This window comes from Zingiber officinale, chromosome 9B (genome assembly GCF_018446385.1).
Source record: "Zingiber officinale cultivar Zhangliang chromosome 9B, Zo_v1.1, whole genome shotgun sequence".
Lineage (NCBI taxonomy): Eukaryota > Viridiplantae > Streptophyta > Magnoliopsida > Zingiberales > Zingiberaceae > Zingiber > Zingiber officinale.
The window spans coordinates 32,081,794-32,102,584 of record NC_056003.1 but is presented as its reverse complement, the minus strand read 5'-3'; the positions used below and the strand labels follow the sequence as shown (position 1 = coordinate 32,102,584).

The 20,791-nt window shown below is 40.3% G+C and overlaps 2 pseudogenes; both read right to left on the bottom strand.

Moving 5' to 3' along the window:
- Positions 1 to 20,543, bottom strand: part of LOC122022914 — a 33,525-nt pseudogene extending 12,982 nt beyond the window's left edge.
- Positions 10,505 to 10,602, bottom strand: LOC122025973 (annotated as a pseudogene).
- Positions 20,544 to 20,791: the final 248 nt, after the last annotated feature.

Below are 20,791 nucleotides of genomic sequence, written 5' to 3'. Positions count from 1 at the left end.
ATTTCTGATTTATTTTGTGTCTGGTTGATTGGTGTCCTTTTGGTGCTCCTTTTGAACTTCTTCCTTGTTAGTAGTTTTTGGACCATGTTGACTAGCTCCTCTTCATTGGTTGAGTTTGAGTCAGACTCACTTTCTGGTTCAATCTTGGCCCTGGTCTTGGTTTCTTTGCTTAATCCTGCATACAAGACAACACCTTTCTCGACTTGACTCAAGTTAGATTGTTCATGTAATTCTAATTAACAAAAAAGTTCATCTAGTTTAAGAATTGAAAGATCCCTTGAAACTTTGTATACATCTACTATTGATTCCCACAAAACATTTCTCGGGAAGGCATTTAGTGTGTACCTTATTGTGTCGTGATTCTCTAGGTTGTGTCCGATTAGATGCAGTCTATTGAGAATATCTTTCAGTCGGGTGTGCAGTTGCGTGGCTGTCTCTCCAGGAAGAATTTTAATATAAAACAAATTATTTAATAACAAATCTTTTTTTTTACCTTAGATTTGTCGGTTCCTTCGTGTAATTTTATCAGATGATCCCAGAGTTCTTTTATATTTTCGTAGGCCTGACTCGATTCAGTTCCTCCATCGTTAGGCCGTATTGAATGGTGTTGATTGCTTTGTAGTTCAATTGCGCCTTCTTGATCATTGGAGGAGTTCAGTTTTCTGGTTCTACCGGCTTTCCATCTACTATCGGGGGAGTGCATCCTTTGAGTATGGTGAACCAAGTTCAATGTCAAACTTGAGGTAGCACTCCATTCTATTTTTCCAGTAGTTGAAGTTCTCTCATTTGAACAATGGAGGGTGGACTGTACTGTACCCTTCTTGGTAGGAGTTTGTCATCTTTGCTATCAAAAAAAAGGAAAGGAAACTTTCCAAGACTCTCGTCTTGGGATTAGTAGTGCTGGATATAAAGAAAAAACATTTTAAGAGGAAAAGAAAAAGTTTTTAAAATTTCTTTGAAAAATAATTAAGTATTTTTAGAGCTACCAGACTCTGATACCAATTGAAGGATCAAGAAAGTGTGTGAATATCGCTTTTTAAAAAAACTCTTTTCTTTTTAAGCATTTAAACTAAACTAGTGCAGCAAAAAATAAAGAATACGATTCGGTTACTTGGTTCAGTGCCTAGGTCGACTCCTACTCCAAGACCCGCTATCTTTGATCGCACCATTAGGCAATTCACTAAAATTCTTCTTTCTAAAATCTTTGGATAGAAGTAATTCGTACAATGAAATGTGTAAGATAATAACAACCTACTATCTTATTTGAAATTAAAGTACAAAGCAAGTTAAATAAAAATATACCGACACTAGATGTAGGATGAAGCTTGGTCGATACTTCTTGGATGGAGTAGCAGCTTGCTTGGAGATGAGTAGTAGACTTGTCACACGAACAACAGCTTTTGCACAGAGATGAACTCAGAACAGATACCCAACCTCGAACCTCGAGCACCACTTTTATAAAAATCGTCAACGTTTAGTCGACCGATCCTTGGGTTCGGTCAACCGAACCCACTCCCTTCCTTCTTCACTGAGATTCGATCTTTGGGCATTGATGATATTGAATGGTTCAGTCGACCAATCACCTTGTTCGATCGACCGAACGATGCACTTTCTCTGTTCGTCGAGATTCTTCATTAATATGACTTTAATGTGATGATCATTCGGTCGACCGATCCTCTGGTTCGGTCAACCGATCAGTCTGGCTTCCTTCTTCACCTCAGCTTTATCTGATTTGTGCCATGTCTGCTTGGTTTGGTCGACCGATCAATGTGTTTGGTCTATCGATCAGTCACTTTACCAACTCTACTTCGATTGATCTCTAGTTTGAATCAACTTGGTTCGGTCTACCGATCCAGGTGTTCGGTCGACCAATAAACTTCAGTTCCTACAACACAAAGTTAGAATGAAAGTTCCTGCAAAACAGAATTAGCACAATAATAGTAAGATACATGAGTAGTAATTAATAGTAACACTGTCTTGATCTCAACTTGGAAACATTCCTGATTTCTTCAGTTGGATCAGCAACCTAAGGTTTGTTCCCTTCCAGAACATGACTTCACTGTTGCTCCTCTAGTTGCTTACCTTAATTTACCTGTCAAACATAGTCCTCCAGACCTATTTGGACTTTACAGCTTAGCATTGGATCGACCACCCAGGACTTTCCCTCGATCTTTGGTCCTCCAAACCTATCAAGATTCTCTGCTAAGTGTCGAATCCTCTTGACCCACTTATTCTTTTCTCCTGGCTTCTACGATCTACTAAGTCTTTCCTGCCTAGTCGCGATTAGGGCTTTCTCGATTGAGTAAACCACCTGCACAATCAGTCAACTTGTTAGATCACAACAAGTCAACTTGTTAGATCACAACAAGACTTAACTTGAACCTTTGATAACATCAAAACTTAGGTTTGATTCTAGAGCAACCTACACCAACAAAGATGAGAACTTCGATATGGAGATTGTTTAGCTCGATCTACATTTAAGGTGGGTACTTTCTGCCTTGTTCCTTTAGTACTTTGACCTTAGTGCATGATCTATATTTAGATAATTGCTATATTTACCATGACTCTATCATTTTTATTTATTAAGCTTGATCTTTTATCTCTTGATCTTGTATGTTGATTTATTTTGATATTCATGCAGTCTCATTGTTATCCATGCTATTTATGGCCATTTATACTCATACTATTATGCTACTATACGATACCGTAGAATAGTTGTAGAATATTGAACTAAGTTACCGACTTCATATTTATTCATGCCCAAGTATTTGTAAGATCATACCATAGTCAAGGATATCGAGTATCCTACTTGACCTTATCTATTATTTAGGCTCATGCCTAAACACTAGTGAGGTTAAACCCTTCTATGTATTGTTACATTGTTATACCCTGTCCACTATTGTCTCCCACTCTTGGTTGAGAGAGTCGTCAGCCATTGTTGTTCTATCCTATCGACTATTATCTCCCACTCTTAGTTGAGAGAGTCGTTAGCGATCATTGGAATATCCTATCGACTATTGTCTCCCACTCTTGGTTGAGAGAGTTGTTTGCAATCATTGGAATATCCTGTCGGCCATTGTCTCCTACTCTTGGTTGAGAGAGTTGTTAGCAATCATTGGAATATCCTGTCGACCATTGTCTCCCACTCATGGTTGAGAGAGTTGTCAGCAATCATGATATATAGGACTGCCCATGATACCATTCGTGGTAGCGAGTCTGCGTGCGGTATGTAACTAGACAGTTACGTATATACCCTGTCTGCCCACGAGACTATTCATGGTAGCGAGTTCACCCACATATAGTGACTATTTACTTACCCTGTCTGCCCACGATACCATTCGCGATAGCGAGTTCACCCATAGATAATGACTATTTACTTACCCTGTCTGCCCACGAGACCAGTCATGGTAGCAAGTTCGCATGCAGACAGTGACTATTTATTTACTCTCACTTCCCACGGGACCATCTATGATAGAGCGTTCTTCTGTAGTCAATGCTTGTTATTAACTTACTTTATGCCAATCATGTATTTGTTCGTGTAGGTTGAGATGTGCTGTATTACTCCCAATTTATTGGTCACACCTTGCTGAGCAGGTTAGTGGAGGATTATTATTATTATCGGTTATGCTTTAGTTAGCAAACGATTATTGTAGCACATGCTTTTGTAGTAAGTATTTCTTGATCTGTATACCTTGTTTCTCTTTATGTTATTATCATGCACTATCATCTATTACCCGTGGAGTCATTTAGACTCACTACCTGTTGTATTTTTCTTCTTTTAGGTAGCAGGTAGATGATATATGTATGGAGTTGCTTGGAGGATCCTGCCTGCCAGTCCCACATTACATTGAGAGTTTTAGTTCTTGTTTTTTCTCATATTTTAATTTTCTGAACATGTTCATGTAATAATTAACTTGAGTACAGATTTTTATCTTTTGTTGGCCTTTTGTTCGATTTGATGTTTGTTGTGTCAAGCCGGGCTGACTCGCAGTCCGTTGTTTTGTTCATGTAGTTTACCTTATATCTTTCGTTGTGGTTGTTTCCAGCCATGTGGGTTGATATTTTTATTCTTGTGCAGCCGTGTTGCTATGTATCGAGATTTTAATTGTCATTGTTATAGGGGATGCGCTGCCCGATTTTCTTCGGACAACCTTACCCTCGAGGCATGATAATTTATTTGTATCAGAGCCAAGTTTGCGATGCCTATTTTCATGTTTCGATTTTCATAATTTATTTTCTCGATGTGATTTTTTTTTTGAGTTTTGAGACCACGTAGTGACAGGACACCTCCGAGCTATAGGAAGTAAGGTATATCGTTATTATTGTTATACCTATTTTGATTCACTACCTTGTTTAGATATGTTAGATCAGTTGAATGTTGTAAGAATTAATGCATGATTAGTTAATCTTTCTCTAACTTAGTTGGATCGTGAAATTGTCTCTACACCTATTTGTTAAGTACTCACTGACTTGGTATTAGTATGGTGACACTAAGTGAGTCAGTTTTATTTGCAGTCGTGGTCGAGAACGACCATGAACACGATAAGTTGACATTACAAGACCCGAGCCTAACAAATAGAATATAGATTATTTTGTGACACCAACTGATACCGAGGATGTAGGTGTCAGGCCCATCAACAATCTATTTGAGATTAAAGATTACAGTCTTAGGAAATACTAGTGATATGGGTTATGATGGAACGACCTGTCAAATGAAGTAGAGGTCATGGTCGAGAAAGATAGGAGGGGTATATAGCTGGGTGAATGTATGAATAATAGGATGATGAACGATCAAATAAAAGGGTTTTTACACGTGCTCGGCCAGGCAAAGCCCGACCGAGTGTAAAAGTATTTAGCCTTATAGAAGCTTTTAGTAAATTATCGGCCGAGTGAAGGCTGAGCGAGCACCCATATGCTTACAGGCGCTCAGTCAGGTAAAGCCCGACCAAGTGTAAAGGTATTTAACCTTATAAAAGCTTTTAGTATATTATCTGTCGAGTGAAGGCCGAGCGAGCACTAATATGCTTACAGGCGCTCGGTTAGGTAAAGCCCGACCAAGTGTAAAGGTATTTGGCCTTATAAAAGCTTTTAGTATATTACTGGTCGAGTGAAGGTCGAGCGAGCACCAATATGCTTACAGGTGCTCAGTCAGGTAAAGCTCGACCGAGTGTAAAGGTATTTGGCCTTATAAAAGCTTTTAGTATATTACTGGTTGAGTGAAGGTCAAGCGAGCACCCAGGTGTTTACACGCGCTCGGCTAGGCAAAGCCCGACCGAGCATAAGAGTATTTAGCCTTATAGAAGCTTTTAGTATATTACCGGCCAAGTGAAGGCCAAGCAAGCACCCATGTGCTTACACGCACTCGGTCGGGCAAAGCCCGACCGAGCGTAAAGGTATTTAGCCTTATAGAAGTTTTTAGTATATTATCGGTCGAGTGAAGGCCGAGCGAGCACCCATGTGCTTACACGCGCTCGGTCAGGCAAAGCCTGACCGAACATAAAAGTATTTAGCCTTATAGAAGCTTTTAGTATATTATCGATCAACTGAAGGCCAAGCGAGCACCAATATGCTTACAAGTGCTCGGTCAGACAAAACCTAATCAAGTGTAAAGGTGCTCAGCTTCATAATGTTTATGGTACATTCCTAGTTGAAACACACTTAACAGAAGGTATTCTCAAGGAATTCTCAATATATATATATATATGGTCGGCTTGAATGATTGGCTGATACATGCTTAACATAAGGTATTCTCAAGGGATTCTCAATATATAGACGACTGCTCAAATGACCGGTCGAGACATGCTTAACAGAAGTATATAAGCATAACAACCTAGCAAATTTGGCAGGAAATATCTTCTAGAAGCTTCTTCAGTTATAGCGACTTGTTCCTATGCACATTTCATCATGAATATGAGTTACAAATGACGAAAGAGGTACATCTAGAGTACAAAAAAGATTCCTTAAAGATTATTGCATGAAGCTTAGAAGATAACTTCATCTTCTAACAAATTCGAACAAATCAGGGACCACTTCATGATTACGGAGGCTACATGAGGTAGTATAAAAAGGGAGATCCTCTCTATTGGCAGGGTAAGTAAGTTCTAACATCCAAAACTCTGTTTCTAAGTACTTCAGTCATTGTACTTCTTCTTCTTCTTCTTCCACCTTCGAGAGAGGAACTGACTTGAGTGTCGGAGGGCCTAGCAAGGGATCCTCACCCCGGTCTTAGGTCACTAACACTTTGTTTATTGGCTCGTCTCATTATGCGTAGGATCATTGAGGATCTCTTCCGGATCTTTAGGAGTTCGTCTTCATCAGAAATCGTCGTTCACCAGAGCCAGCGCACCACCTCGCATATTTCAGACAGGATCAACTAGTAACAATATTGACCCTGCCACTACCAGTTTGGTAAGTGACAAGGAACGTATACTTATACGATTATAGTTAGTAGAGGATCAATGTATCATATTTCATGGGGGTTTTAACCATGGATCGCTTGTACCTAATTAGATAACATGGAAGGTACATTCAGATATATGACTTGTATTTATGCGAAAAGATAATACTAACTAGTTATCACATACGAGACTAGGCCACCTCTTGGTGGAAAACACTGAGGACGATCTTTAGAAACAAAGCATCACTTGGTGATTATTTTGAGGTGTCCAAAGAAATGATATTTCTATGCCTCCTATTCTATAGCTCACCATCAATGGTTTCCAAACCTTAGGTAGAGCAACCTGTAGCATAATGGTATATAAGGCGATAGTTAGTCGACTCATCTAATGCTATTTCATGGGAGATTTTAACTGATGGACCTATTGTATATGGTTAAATATTCTCAATGGTACATTGAGATATATGACTCGTAAGGATGCGGAGAATGTAGTGTTAACTTCTTAACACATATGAGATTCAATCGTAACTGAGTTGAAATTTTAGATGATGATCTTCGAGAGGTAGAACATCGATTGATAGTTATTTTGACAAACTATTTAGTGATAGTTCTTCTCTACCATTTTGAGCATACCTCATCACTAGAGGTTCCTGAACCTTAAGTAGAGAAAGTGCAGTAAGACAATAGTTAGTTGACTCAACTAACATTGTCTTTATTAAGTAGTTCAAGATCTTGACCATATGTTCATATATCTAAGGTCTTGAAGTTTATATTTTAAATCAGAGTGTCTGACTTTTTGTCGACATTTATCGAAAGACATTTATGAGCATAATTACGAGAGTTGTGGTGTTATCCTCTTAATGGGTAGACTTACAGTCAAAAGGTTAAGTGACCCTTTGAGCTTTGAATTGTCATTTCTTTATTGTGGATATTTAAGTACCTAATGATGAGAGATGATCACTGGGAAGATAGACTTCTGAGCGCATGATAGGTTTGCCTCACTAAAAATATACTACAACAAACTTCCCCATAAACTATAAACCTTTAAGTTGGTACAACATAGACAAACAATATTGATCTATGGTGGATGACTTCCCTTTAGTCTATTTATTATTTAGGAAGCTATTAAGTTTGATTAATGTTGAGGACAAATGAGGATTGACTTATTTTTTGTAATATGTTGCTTTCCGACGGACTATTAGTGGATATTTGATTTTGATCTTATTATTAAGAGTTGTTGTTGATAGTGACATGGGGAATAGCATGTGAGAGATGTTTTAAGATTTGGTGATTTTAGTTGGTGATTAGATTATAAACTTGGTGCCAGTGAGTATCCGATTGAGCGAACCTGTGCTTTGAATTGGTGCAAAAAAGAGCCAACTTTAACATCTGCAAGGCTCCATCCCCGAAGAACTTAGAACTAAGACCAGGACAAACGAGTTCAAGTAGTTTTCCTTTCTCATGGCAAACATAGACCTATTTTCCATATATGAAAAAGTTCACCAATTAGTGTTTATTAGAACCAAAGATAGCCATTTTGAAACAGTTAGGAGGTTGGAAGTAGAGCATACGATCAATCAATTGAAGAGGTTACATGATGTGCGTAGATTGTATACACTTGTTAGCATGTTTTGGTGCACAATCACATACTTTGAGCATGCTTGATCTATGCATTTTTGTACTTCCAGCTTTCCTTTTTAGCATATTTACTCTTTTTGTTCGGAGATATATTTTTGTGCATTTTCTGTACGCAGGAGTCGAATTTAGTGAAGGATGTGTGTTCGAGGCCAAATCTGCAAGCAAAGCGATGTTGGAAGTCATGATACCTGAACCCCACACGACCCTGCCATGGGGGTTTGCCCAGGCCGTGTGGAGATGAGAGGCCATGTAGCTGCAGCAGAGAAAGAATATGGCTTGGCCGTGTGAACCTCACACGGCCGTGCCAAGTTTTGAAGCCCAATGAAGCCTAGGTCATGTACACCACACGGTCATGTCAATTTTCCAGAGACTAGAGAAGCCTCGGTCGTGTGTGCTATACGACCGTGTGAGGTTTCTAGTGAGCAAGAGAGTTCTGGCCGTGTGCACCACACGACCGTGCCAGGTTTCCAGAGGCGAAGGCAGTACAGGCCGTGTAGATCTACACGCCCGTGCAAGGGGGCATTGGTAGAGGCAAGCTACGGTCGTGTACCTCACACGGTCGTGTGAGGTTAGCAGAGAAGAGAATGGAGCAGGACGTGTGAACCTCACACGGTCGTGCTTCGGGGTCGTGTGACACCCAAACCTCTCTTCTATATAAGGCTTCCTTCAAGATTTGAAAGGGGATCTTCTCCTCTTTGGGAGAAAGGAAGATTTGGGTGATTCCCTCCATTCTTGGGTGGATTTCTGGGCGATCTAAGGGAAGATCTTCACCGATTCGACTCCGGGAGCGTGGATTGGATCCGAAGACCGTCTTCATCATAGTAAGCCTTCTTTCTTTCCTTTTCTTGGATTGGCATCGAGAATGCTTGTAATCTTTATGTTTGCGGATCTCTTTCTTCGATTGATGGAGTAGTTTGTCTTTGTTCTAGGATGGAGGGAGTATTTGTAAGGATTTCTTGATGTAAACTCTTGTGGATTTGCCAATTCCCTATTTCTATGATTTTGCCCTATTTGTATCAACTAAATCTTGGATGTATAGTTGTGATTTGGACCTAATGCACATTCTTGATTGATTGTTTGAATGTCTTGTGGATCTCGTAGAGATTATCTCTCACTCGATTTTTTGAGGGAAGAATGTGTAAGGTGCAAGCCCGTGTAAGGACGTTTGAGGGATGAGCTTTAGGGGGAAAATAGGATAATTCAAGAGGGTAGGATAGATTTATGCATTAATCTTTATATCTTATGGGTTGAGAGGTAATGATTTCTATGTTGATTTTTCGAGGGATCTTCGTGACAGGAACATGCCCGTGTAAGGACAACATAGGCTCATATCTAATTGATCGCATTTAGGTATAGATTTCAGTCTAAGCCGGTTATCTATTGCAAGAGAGAACCGACAACCTTCTACAAATGGTGGACAATTGAGAAATAAGATTTGGTAGATCATTTACATTGAGGTACCTTACAAAGAAACCAAAACTCCTAAAACATCCCTTATTATTGCCCTTGTTCTTGTTTCCTATTCTTTTATTACTTTGTTTACTTTTCATAGTTACACTTAGAATTTGTTAATCCATTGATTTGTTGTCTAGCTAGTTCGCGTTAAGATATTCTTAGTGCTTATTACAGTCCTGTGGATACGATAATCTTTTATATTACTTGCGATATTTCCGTACACTTGCGGAGGTTAACAAGTTTTTGGCACCATTGCCGGGGACTGCGTTATAACATTAGGAATTATTAATTGAGTTAGATTAGACATAACTTTTCTTTTCATTTGTATAGTTGTAACTAATTGTTAGAAATCTGTTTTCATAAGTTCTTCCTTTCTTGTATAACTTTCTTTACAATTATTTTTGTTGTAATTCTAATTCTGCATTGTTGATTCTAACATTTTTTGTCTAACTTTTCTCTGTTTTCTTTTGATTTAGTCTTTTTCTTTTGTAAACATATCTTGGTATCTTGTTCTTGTGTATGCGAAGATCTAACTTTGCAGGAGAACTTCTTCCTATAGACCCTGAGATAGACAGAACATTTCATAGAAGAAAAATTCTGCAAAGACAACAAGAAGAACAAAAACATTCTATTATGGTAAATAGACAACTAAAGGATTATGCAGCACCTTATGCTAGGGGTTTTCGATCTAGTATTTCAAGGCCTTCAGTTGAAGCAAATAATTTTGAGATCAAACATGCAATTATATCTATGGTGCAGTAGAATCAGTTTGGTGGAGGACCGCATGAAGACCCAAATCAACATTTGGAAGTCTTCTATGAAATATGCGGGACAATGAAAATGAATGGTGTTCCTTCAGAGGCAGTGCGCCTACTATTATTTGGATTTTATTGGAGAGATAGAGCCAAGCAATAGCTTAATTCTTTGGCCCCAAATAGCATCACCACATGGGAGCAATGCGAGCAACAATTCCTTGATAAATTCTATCCTCCAAGTAAAACAGTGCATATGAGGAATCTCATTGCAAGCTTTAAATAAGCAGACTCTGAATCTTTATTTGAAGCTTGGGATAGATACAATAGTATGCTCAGACAATGCCCACACCATGGTTTGGAAAGGTGGTTAGTGATGCATATATTTTATAACGACATTAATTATCATACAAAAGTGTCCCTTGACTCAGCTGCTGGACGGGCACTTATGAACAAGAGTTTGGATGAAGCCGAGGAGATAATAGAAAGTGTAGCACAAAACCACCATCAATGGGCTAATGAAAGAAGTGGTGGTTATTCTTGTATGAACCCAACAGTAAAAGCATCAGGAAAATTTGATGTTGATGCAGTGACTTTATTGGCTGCAAAACTGGATGCTCTTACAAAAAAATTTGAGAATATGGGAGCTAGCTCAAGTACGGTCAATGTCATTGTTTCTTCTTGTGAAGTATGTGGAAGTTCTGAACATTCAAATGACTCATGTCCATTGAGGGCTATCACTGCACAAATCAATCAGTTAGAGCAATGTGATGCAATCATGGGTTTCAATCAAAGGCAGAACAACCCATACTCAAATACCTACAACCCTGGATGAAAGAGTCATCCTAATTTCTCTTACAAAAATAACCAAGATCAATGACCATCCATGGGGACAAGACCTACTTTTCAATCCAGGCAGCAAAATTTTCAGCAACAATCTTCTCAAGACTTTCCTATGTCTAAAATTGAAAAGATGTTTGAAGATATTATGTCTACTCAGAATGAAATGAAACAAGACATTTTAAAGCTCACTTAGAGAATGGATAATTCTGATAGACATCAAAAGATCTTGGAAAGTCAGATTGCCCAACTAGCTTCTTCATCTTCTAGAGCACCAGGACAATTACCTGGCAAGCCTGATGTCAATTCTATGGAGCACTGCAATAGAATTGAGCTTAGGAGCGAACGGACCTTGGGAGATCCCCAAGTGACTGCTCCAAAAGGGATGCACACTGAAGAAGAGATCTCTCCTCCAGCACCAAATCAGATTCAAGTTGATGAGGAGAGTACTACTAAGGTTGAAGAGACTCTTCCACTCCACCATCAAAGTATAGCAGTCCCTTTTCCTCAAAGACTTATTTTGTTAAAGAAGGATGAAGAGTTTGGTAAATTCTTGAAGAAGGTAAAAGAAATATGTGTTGAAGTACCACTCATCGATGCAATCCTTCAAATGCCCAAGTTTGCCAAATTCCTGAAGGACATCATGTCGAATAAGAGAAGGAAAGGTGATGTAGAGACCATTGCACTTACAGAGGAATACATCGCTCTTTTTGAAAAGAACACTTCCCCAAAGTTGAAGGACCCTGGAAGCTTTTATATTTCTTGCAATATAGGAACTGAATTTATTGAGAAATCTTTTTGTGATTTAGGGGCAAGTGTTAGCCTCATTCCTTATCCTATTTGTAATAAATTAGGTCTCAACAACTTTAAACTTACTACCATGGCACTACAACTTGCTGATCACTCCTGCAAGTACCCTATGGGTATCGTTGAGGATGCCAGTAGAAGTAGGTGGGAGTATAATCCCCACCGATTTTGTTGTGTTAGACATGGAGGAGGACCCAAAAATCCCTATCATATTGGGAAGACCATTCCTTGCTACAGCAGGAGCTATCATAGATGTTAAGAATCATAAACTTTCTTTGGTAATCGGTAAAGAATGGTTGGAATATGATTTATCTAAAGCCTCTAACCATGTCTCTTCTCTCTTAAATGCTTGTAGCAGGGCAAGCATTTACAAATTGGAGGAATGGAATTTCCATCCTCATGGGAGGCCACCAAACGAAGAAAATAATGTGGTGGAAGATGTTGGGAGAAGACCTCCCAACAAAAGTGACAAATATGTCTGCCCTCTAAGGGCAAGGAAAAGAGAGGAGTAATCAAGCTTAGTCGAGCTAAAAACCTTAAACAAGCACTTCTTGGGAGGCAACCCAAGAGTTCTTTTTAGTTAGATTCATTCCATGTTTTTGTTGTTCATTAGTAGTATTTTTACTTTTCTTTTTTGCTTTATTTTCAGGTTGAAATTTCACTTCCATGAGCTGACCATGACTTCTTCATGGGCATGAAAGTGTTGGAAGAGCTAGAAGGGAGAAAAATCATTAATTGGAGCAAAACAGAGCATGGTCATGTGCTGTACACGGCCAGGCTCATGGTGCAGAGAAGGGAAATGCTTAGGTCGTGTCTACATGACACGGCCATGTGGAGTCTCCAGAGAAGCAAAGGTGGATGGTCGTGTCCCAGGCACGATCGTGTGAAGAATCCAGAGGAGGAGAACTTCTTGGCCATGTCTCACACATGGCATTGTGAAGGAACCAGTGCGGAAGCATACACTGGCCGTGTCATCTGACACGGCCGTGTGCTGATTCCAGAGAAGGAGGCTGTTGAGGCCGTGTCCCAGACACGGCCGTGCATAGACACCCGAGAGGAAGAAGTATATGGTCGTGCCAATTGGCACGGCCGTGTGACTCAACCTGAGAAGGACAAGGCAGGGGCCGTGTATATCTACACGGCTCGTGTGGAGATACTTATTCAGGCCGTGTCTCCTATACACGGCCAGATCCAGGTCGTACCCCCCACACACCCACCTCATCTCAACACCCTCTTCTCTCCAAAATTCCTCTCTTCTTCAACCTTTCTCCTAAACCTTTTTAGATCTAAACCTAAAACCCTTTCTTCTCCACAAACTTCACCTAGATCTAGATTCTTCTCTTCTCCTAGATCCAAGATCTCTCTAGTTCCTCCAACCCTAGATAGTATCCTTCCCCATTCAAGCTTGACAATATGTCCAACCTATTGAAGAGACTTCGCAAGGGTGGTAGTGGATCTAGTGGTGGAGACAAAGGGAAGGAGCCATCCAAAGATAAAGGGAAACAACCGGTGCAAGGCAAAGGAAAGAGGACCTCACGCAATGAAGGTAATGACAACGAATTCAATATTGTATTTAGAAATGATGATCAAATTACTAGATTTGCAATTCTTGTCAATAGAAAGATCGTGTGTACTAGGTATATGGACCCAACCGTTTTAGATATGATGGGAATTAGGGATGATATAGATTGGATGATTAGGTTCTTAGATTGGAGTGATATGTTGTACACACATCTACCTACTTATCCTCGCCTTGTTTTGGAGTTTCTAAGCTCACTAGATGTCCATTTTGCCAATGAAGATGATTTTGTTGGCAAGATAACTTTTAGGTTGATGAATCAAGACTTTCAATGGATATTTAGTGACTTTAACACTTGTTTTGGATTATCTTCCGGTAGCTCTCGAAGGTTTGATTCTAGGTTTAATTAGAATCATTTTTGGAATTCAATCATCGGATTAGATCACCCTTATGAGCCCTCTAGAGACAAGGCTTCTCACATGCAAAACCCTATTTTTTGATATCTACATAGAATCATGAGCAAAACTATTTTTGGTAGGGGGAAAGTGATGGAGTCGTCAAAAAAGTAGAACTTTATTCTCTATGGGCTATGCTACATAAGGTTAATTTTGATTCCGATTTTCATTTTTTGCAAACCTTAGTGAGAACTGCGAGGGCGTCTTCGGGATCAATAGTTCTTGGTGGGTTGATTACTCAAGTAGCAATTAACTTGGAACTTGATTTAGATGGGTTGGAGGTTGTTCATGGCAATGATATGATCGACATGGATGCATGTCTTGCTATGAAAATGATTATTCGGGATGAGAACGGTTTCGCATTTCCTAGGAGGAATGGTTTTCCTCTACCTCTTCCTTGTCCCGAACGAACTTCCATTTGTAACCCAGCTAATTGGGTAATCACTACTGATGTAGACCCCGAGAATGTCCCCTCCATATCCGGAGACATAGAGCCACACATTGAGCTCTTGACATTTAGATACCCGCAGCCTTTCGGACACCCGGATCCTGCTAGGCATTCTTTTGCTTATGGTACGGGTCCATCCAGATTTGACTTTTCTGATTTTCGTACTTCTCTAGAATCGCTTCATAAGAAGCATGATGCCTAACGAAGAATGTTGGAAGGTCGCTTCTCTTTATCAGATAGTCAGTTTAGAGAAGTACAAGAGTATTTTCAATCTACGAGGAATTTTCAAGGTCAAGTGGCCAAATTTGTCCAGGATTATGATACAGATCAAGCTAGAATGAGAGATTTTATGCAAAGCATGAGTGTCACTAGCCAACAAGTAGATGCTTTGTTTGAGTATCATATAATCCTGAGCGAAACTCTAGGTTTCCCTAGTTTTCCCATTGGCCAACCATGTCGTAGGCATCCTTTTCCTCGTCCTCCTCCACCTTCACCTCCTCCACCATATTGATTTCATCAGGACGATGAAAAGTTTAAGTCTGGGGGGTGTCGAACCTGATTTTTCTTTCTGCATTCTAGTTTTCAGTTTTTGCTTGTTTTCTGCATGTTAGTTGTTTTTGCTCTGCATTTTATTTTGTTTGGCTTGCTTAGCTTGAATTGCTTGTTTTGATAGTCATTTGACTATCTTTTGAAAATCTTGTGGCATACATCTTGAGAACATCAAAACTTCACTTATATGCTTTCTCGTCTTCAAGATTAAATGTTAGCACGTTCATTATCTAGATTCATGATGTTGTAAATGATGTTAGTAGTATGCTTAATGTACCTCTTTTCTCTATCTTGAGTAGCATGACATAAGCTAAGTATCATATGGAGATGAGTTTTAGTCTTGGCTTGACCTTAAGATCTTATTTTCATTACACTTTGACTTAATGCTTGAATGGTTGATATCATTGAAATAGTCATGATTCATCTTATTTGTTTAGTACTTGGTTTTCATGGTGATTTCTCAAACTTCATTTTGGTTACTGGATGAGGCTCAACTCATGTAAGCTCATTTAGAAAAATCAAAATATTCCAACATTTGTGCTAAAAGTACACTTGTGAAATAAGATTTGCATAATGCAAATACTTATGAAAAAGGAAAATGTGAAAAAAAAAAGCAAAGAAAAAAAAAGAGTGAATAAGGGATATAAAAAACAGTTGTCATGAGTGGAATCTAGCTAGTCACCCCTTTGAGACCAAGTTAGGTTACTGGGGAAATGACTGCTTAGCTTTTCTTGAGATTGAGCACGCCTTTGAGACCTTGGGTTGATTGAGGAATATGAACCAAGTGTGTGGCAAGTAAGTGTCTATCATTGGTTACTTGTCTATCACTGGAAACACTAGGAATTCAAACTTGATGACGACTTGACTAGGACATGGATTGAAACTTGAAGAGTTTTGAGTTGTTTTTGCACTATGCACAGGGTACTTATGCTTGAGCCAAACTTAACTTGTTTTCATGATCATGCTTACTAATGAAACTTTTTGATAGAGTTCGGAGAATGTATTAGGGATATGAGAGCATTGTAGAGTATATGAATTTAGATTGTAGCATTTTACTTGAAGACAAACAAAGGTTTATGTCTGGGGGTGAGATGTGCGTAGATTGTATACACTTGTTAGCATGTTTTGGCGCACATTCACATACTTTGAGCATGCTTGATCTATGCATTTTCGTACTTCCAGCTTTCCTTTTTAGCATATTTACTCTCTTTGTTCGGAGATATGCTTTTGTACATTTTCTATACGCAGTAATCGAATTTGGTGAAGGATGCGTGTTCGAGCCCAAATCTGCAAGCAAAGTGATGGAGGAAGCCATGATACCTGAACCCCACACGACCCTGCCATGGGGGTTTGCCCAGGCCGTGTGGAGATGAGAGGCCATGTAGCTGCAGTAGAGAAAGAAGATGGCTTGGCCGTGTGAACCTCACACGGTCGTGCCAAGTTTTGAAGTCCAATGTGTTGGGATCGTTCGTACTCGGCTAGAGAGGGGGGTGTGAATAGCCGACCCCAAATCGTCGTTTCTTTCTACAAAACGTGTTAGCGCAGCGGAAAATACAAAGAAACGAAAGAGAAGAAAACCAAACCTTAACACAAGGATGTAACGAGGTTCGGAGATTAGGGCTCCTACTCCTCGGCGTGTCCGTGAGGTGGACGAGTCCAGTCAATCCGTCGGTGGATGAGTCCCCGGAGAACCGGCTAATACAATATACTCCTTGTGGGTGGAGAAACCTCGCCACAAACGTTTGCAACAACAAACAAAGAGTACAAGAACAGTAAGAAAAGCAATACAATATGAATACAATAGCATTCTACCAATTGCTTGCTTTCTTGTCGACTGGAGGTGAAGCAGCAACTTCACAACCCAAACGCAGCAGCTTGTCGACGACTGGAAGCTCACGCGAAGCTTCGGAGGCGAGCTCAATCAAAGCTCAGTTGAAGAAGAAGCTTTAGCAGCAGAAGAACAGAAGTTCAAGGAAAAGAGAAGAAGTACTTGTGCAGCAGCAGCCCTCGACCCCTTTATACCTGCGAAGAAGACAGCGAAGAAAACTAGCCGTTGCGTCGCAACGGCTAGAACCCTGATCGGTCTGCAGACTGATCAGGGAAGAGATGGATCGTCACTGATCGGTCTGTGGACCGATCAGGATCCCCAGACCGATCCCAGCTCTCCCAGCTCTCTCACAGAGAATCGCACTCGTCTCCTGATCGGTCGTGGAGACCGATCAGGCATACACCTGATCGGTCCCTGGACCGATCAGGAGCTTCTTTTTTCACTTCTGATCGTCGCCTGATCGGTCTGTGGACCGATCAGGAACTCCACAGTATGCTACCGAGTGGAATCTGATCGGTCACCAGACCGATCAGGAAACACTGAGTATCACTAGATCGGTCTGCAGACCGATCCAACTCCTAGGTTTAGAGTGCCCTCTCTAACCTAGTTCGGAGAACGAGCTACCGAGCCCTCTCCGACTCCATATGCCAAGCTTCACTCACTTGGACTTCTCAACACCAGATGTCCGATCACCCTTGATCTATCTGGATTTTCCCTTGCCCGGCTTCACTCACCAGGACTTTCCACCTGGCTTCACTCACCAGGATTTTCACACTACCTAACATCCCAGTTAGGACTTTCTCACTGCCTGGCTTCACTTACCAGGACTTTTCCACTGCCTGGCTTCACTCACCAGGACTTTCCAACTGCCTAACATCCCAGTTAGGACTTTCCCACTGCCTGGCTTCACTCACAAGGACTTTCCAACTGCCTAACATCCCAGTTAGGACTTTCCCTCGTGCCAAGCTCCCTGCTTGGACTTTTCCCGTGCCAAGCTCCCTGCTTGGACTTCTCCAGTGCCAAGTCTCCATACTTGGACTTTTCGCGTGCCAAGCTCCCTGCTTGGACTTTTCCAATGCCAAGTCTCCATACTTGGACTTTTCCAGTGCCAAGTCTCCATACTTGGACTTTTCGCGTGCCAAGCTCCCTGCTTGGACTTTTCCAGTGCCAAGTCTCCATACTTGGACTTTTCAGGTCAACCAGGTCAACCTTGACCTAGGGTTGCACCAATAATCTCCCAACCATCTATTATTGTCTCACATCAAGAATAGAACTCTCTCACGAGTGTCAAACATCAACATGCAACTCAACTAGGTCAACCTTGACCTAAGGTTGCACCGACAATCTTCCCAAGTCAAACATCAAAATACAACTCGAGTCAAGTCACCTCGAGTCGGGTCAACCAGGTCAACCTTGACCTAAGGTTGCACCAACACAATGAAGCCTAGGCCGTGTACACCACACGACCATGTCAGTTTTCCAGAGACCAGAGAAGCCTCGGCCGTGTGAGGTTTCCAGTGAGCAAGAGAGTTCTGGCCGTGTGCACCACACGGTCGTGTCAGGTTTCCAGAGGCGAAGGCAGTACAGGCCGTGTAGATCTACATGGTCGTGCAAGGGGGCATTGGTAGAGGCAAGCTATGGCCGTGTACCTCACAAGACCGTGTGAGGTTAGCAGAGAAGAGAATGAAGTAGGCCGTGTGAACCTCACATGGCCATGCTTCGGGGCCGTGTGGCGCCCAAACCCCTCTTCTATATAAGGCTTCCTTCAAGATTTGAAAGGGGATCTTCTCCCCTTTGGGAGAAAGGAAGATTTGGGCGATTCCTTCCATTCTTGGGTGGATTTCTGGGCGATCTAAGGGAAGATCTTCACCGATTCGACTCCGGGAGCGTGGATTGGATCCGAAGACCATCTTCATCATAGATAAGCCTTCTTTCTTTCCTTTTCTTGGATTGGCATCGAGAATGCTTGTAATCTTTATGTTTTCGGATCTCTTTCTTCGATTGATGGAGTAGTTTGTCTTTGTTCTAGGATGGAGGGAGTATTTGTAAGGATTTCTTGATGTAAACTCTTGTGGATTTGCCAATTCCCTATTTCTATGATTTTGCCCTATTTGTATCAACTAAATCTTGGATGTATTGTTGTGATTTGGACCTAATGCACATTCTTGATTGATTGTTTGAATGTCTTGTGGATCTTGTAGAGATTATCTCTCACTCGATTTTTTAAGGGAAGCATGCGTAAGGTGCAAGTCCGTGTAAGGACGTTTGAGGGATGAGCTTTAGGGGGGGAAATAGGATCAAGAGGGTAGGATAGATTTATACATTAATCTTTATATCTTATGGGTTGAGAGGTAATGATTTCTATGTTGATTTTTCGAGGGATCTTCGTGACAGGAACATGCCCGTGTAAGGACAACATAGGCTCATATCTAATTGATCGCATTTAGGTATAGATTTCAGTCCTAAGCCGGTTGTTTATTGCAAGAGAGAACCGGCAACCTTCTACAAATGGTGGACAATTGAGAAATAAGATTTGGTAGATCATTTACATTGAGAAACCTTACAAAGAAACCAAAACTCCTAGAACATCCCTTATCATTGCCCTTGTTCTTGTTTTCTATTCTTTTATTACTTTGTTTACTTTTCATAGTTACACTTAGACTTTGTTAATCCATTGATTTGTTGTCTAGCTAGTTCGCGTTGAGATATTCTTAGTGCTTATTACAGTCCCTGTGGATACGATAATCTTTTATATTACTTGTGATATTTCCGTACACTTGTGGAGGTTAACATTACACGAATATTAAAGACTAGTTTGTTGGTTAAATATAGTGGCTTAGCTCAAAGATTTATTGAACTGAATTGTCTCGGACTGCAATAATATCAAGGCACAGGAGGATAAGCAAAATTTGTGCTTACAGGAAAACTCAGAGTGAAGTATTCTGTTCTAGACAATTGATTCTCTAATAATTAATTCTCACCACTAAAATAAAAATAAGCATAAGAAAGCTGCTTGGTGCGGCAAAATGTGTGAGCAAATTAAGATCCATTGTATTGTTTCAGTGGATAACCCTTTTTCTTTGAATGGAAGGGTGTCATTGCTAAAACAATCATAACTGGCATGTTTTATTGCATGATCTACTAATACACTGTTTTGGATTATGAAATTGTTTAATGATGGTAGAATTACATATCATAAGTTCAGAGAAGAAATTAAAAGTTCAGAAATGTTTCCAGATGCTAATGGCTTGACAGTCAAACCATAGATGTGGGCATATCATGTGGCAGTGACTTTACAAATCAAATCACTAGTCAAAATGCATTAAAAAAAGTTACTTTAGCATGATTCAGATGCTATTACAAATAATTAGACAACCTATCTTAAGAATTCTTACACCCATCCAGTCAAGAAGATAGACACAATCTTCTTCTAGCCTATACCTTGTGTTGCTCTTTCCACTGATAACTTCAAGTGTCGCATGTTCATGAGCCATGTTTCCGTTGCCTGAACAAATTCATTGTATATAAGTTAACAAAGCAAGCAGTATCAGCTAGAATACCAGCTAAAGGTATGTCCTTTGTTATATTTTGGATATAGTTGATTAACAGATGATAAAGTTGTATAGCATGCTACTGGATCTCGGTACATATATATCAACTAATCCTACTGGTTATGATTGGGGCTTACTTACCAGTGCTCCAGTCATATTCATGAATCTGATGTACTGGATATCTATAGGACATTTGGATCAGTTTGTTATTATCTTCATTGACGATATTTCGATATACTCTCGGTTTGAGGAGGAAGATGAACAATATCTTCACATGTTCCTGAAGGCGTTTCGACGAGAACATCTCTATCCGAAGTCAGTGAATGTGCATTTTGGCTGTCCTTCGTGGGATTTCTCGGACAAGTGGTTTCTTACAAAAGCATTTTCATGTACCCTCAAACCGGTAAAAGCAATTATCGGATGGGATGTTAAAGCACTTACGAGTATCTATGGTTGCTTAATCACTTTTGGTCACTTACAGGTGTCTATGGTCGCACGTATTGAGTAAGAATCAATTAGTGATTAACACCTCAAATTCTGAAATAGTAAATG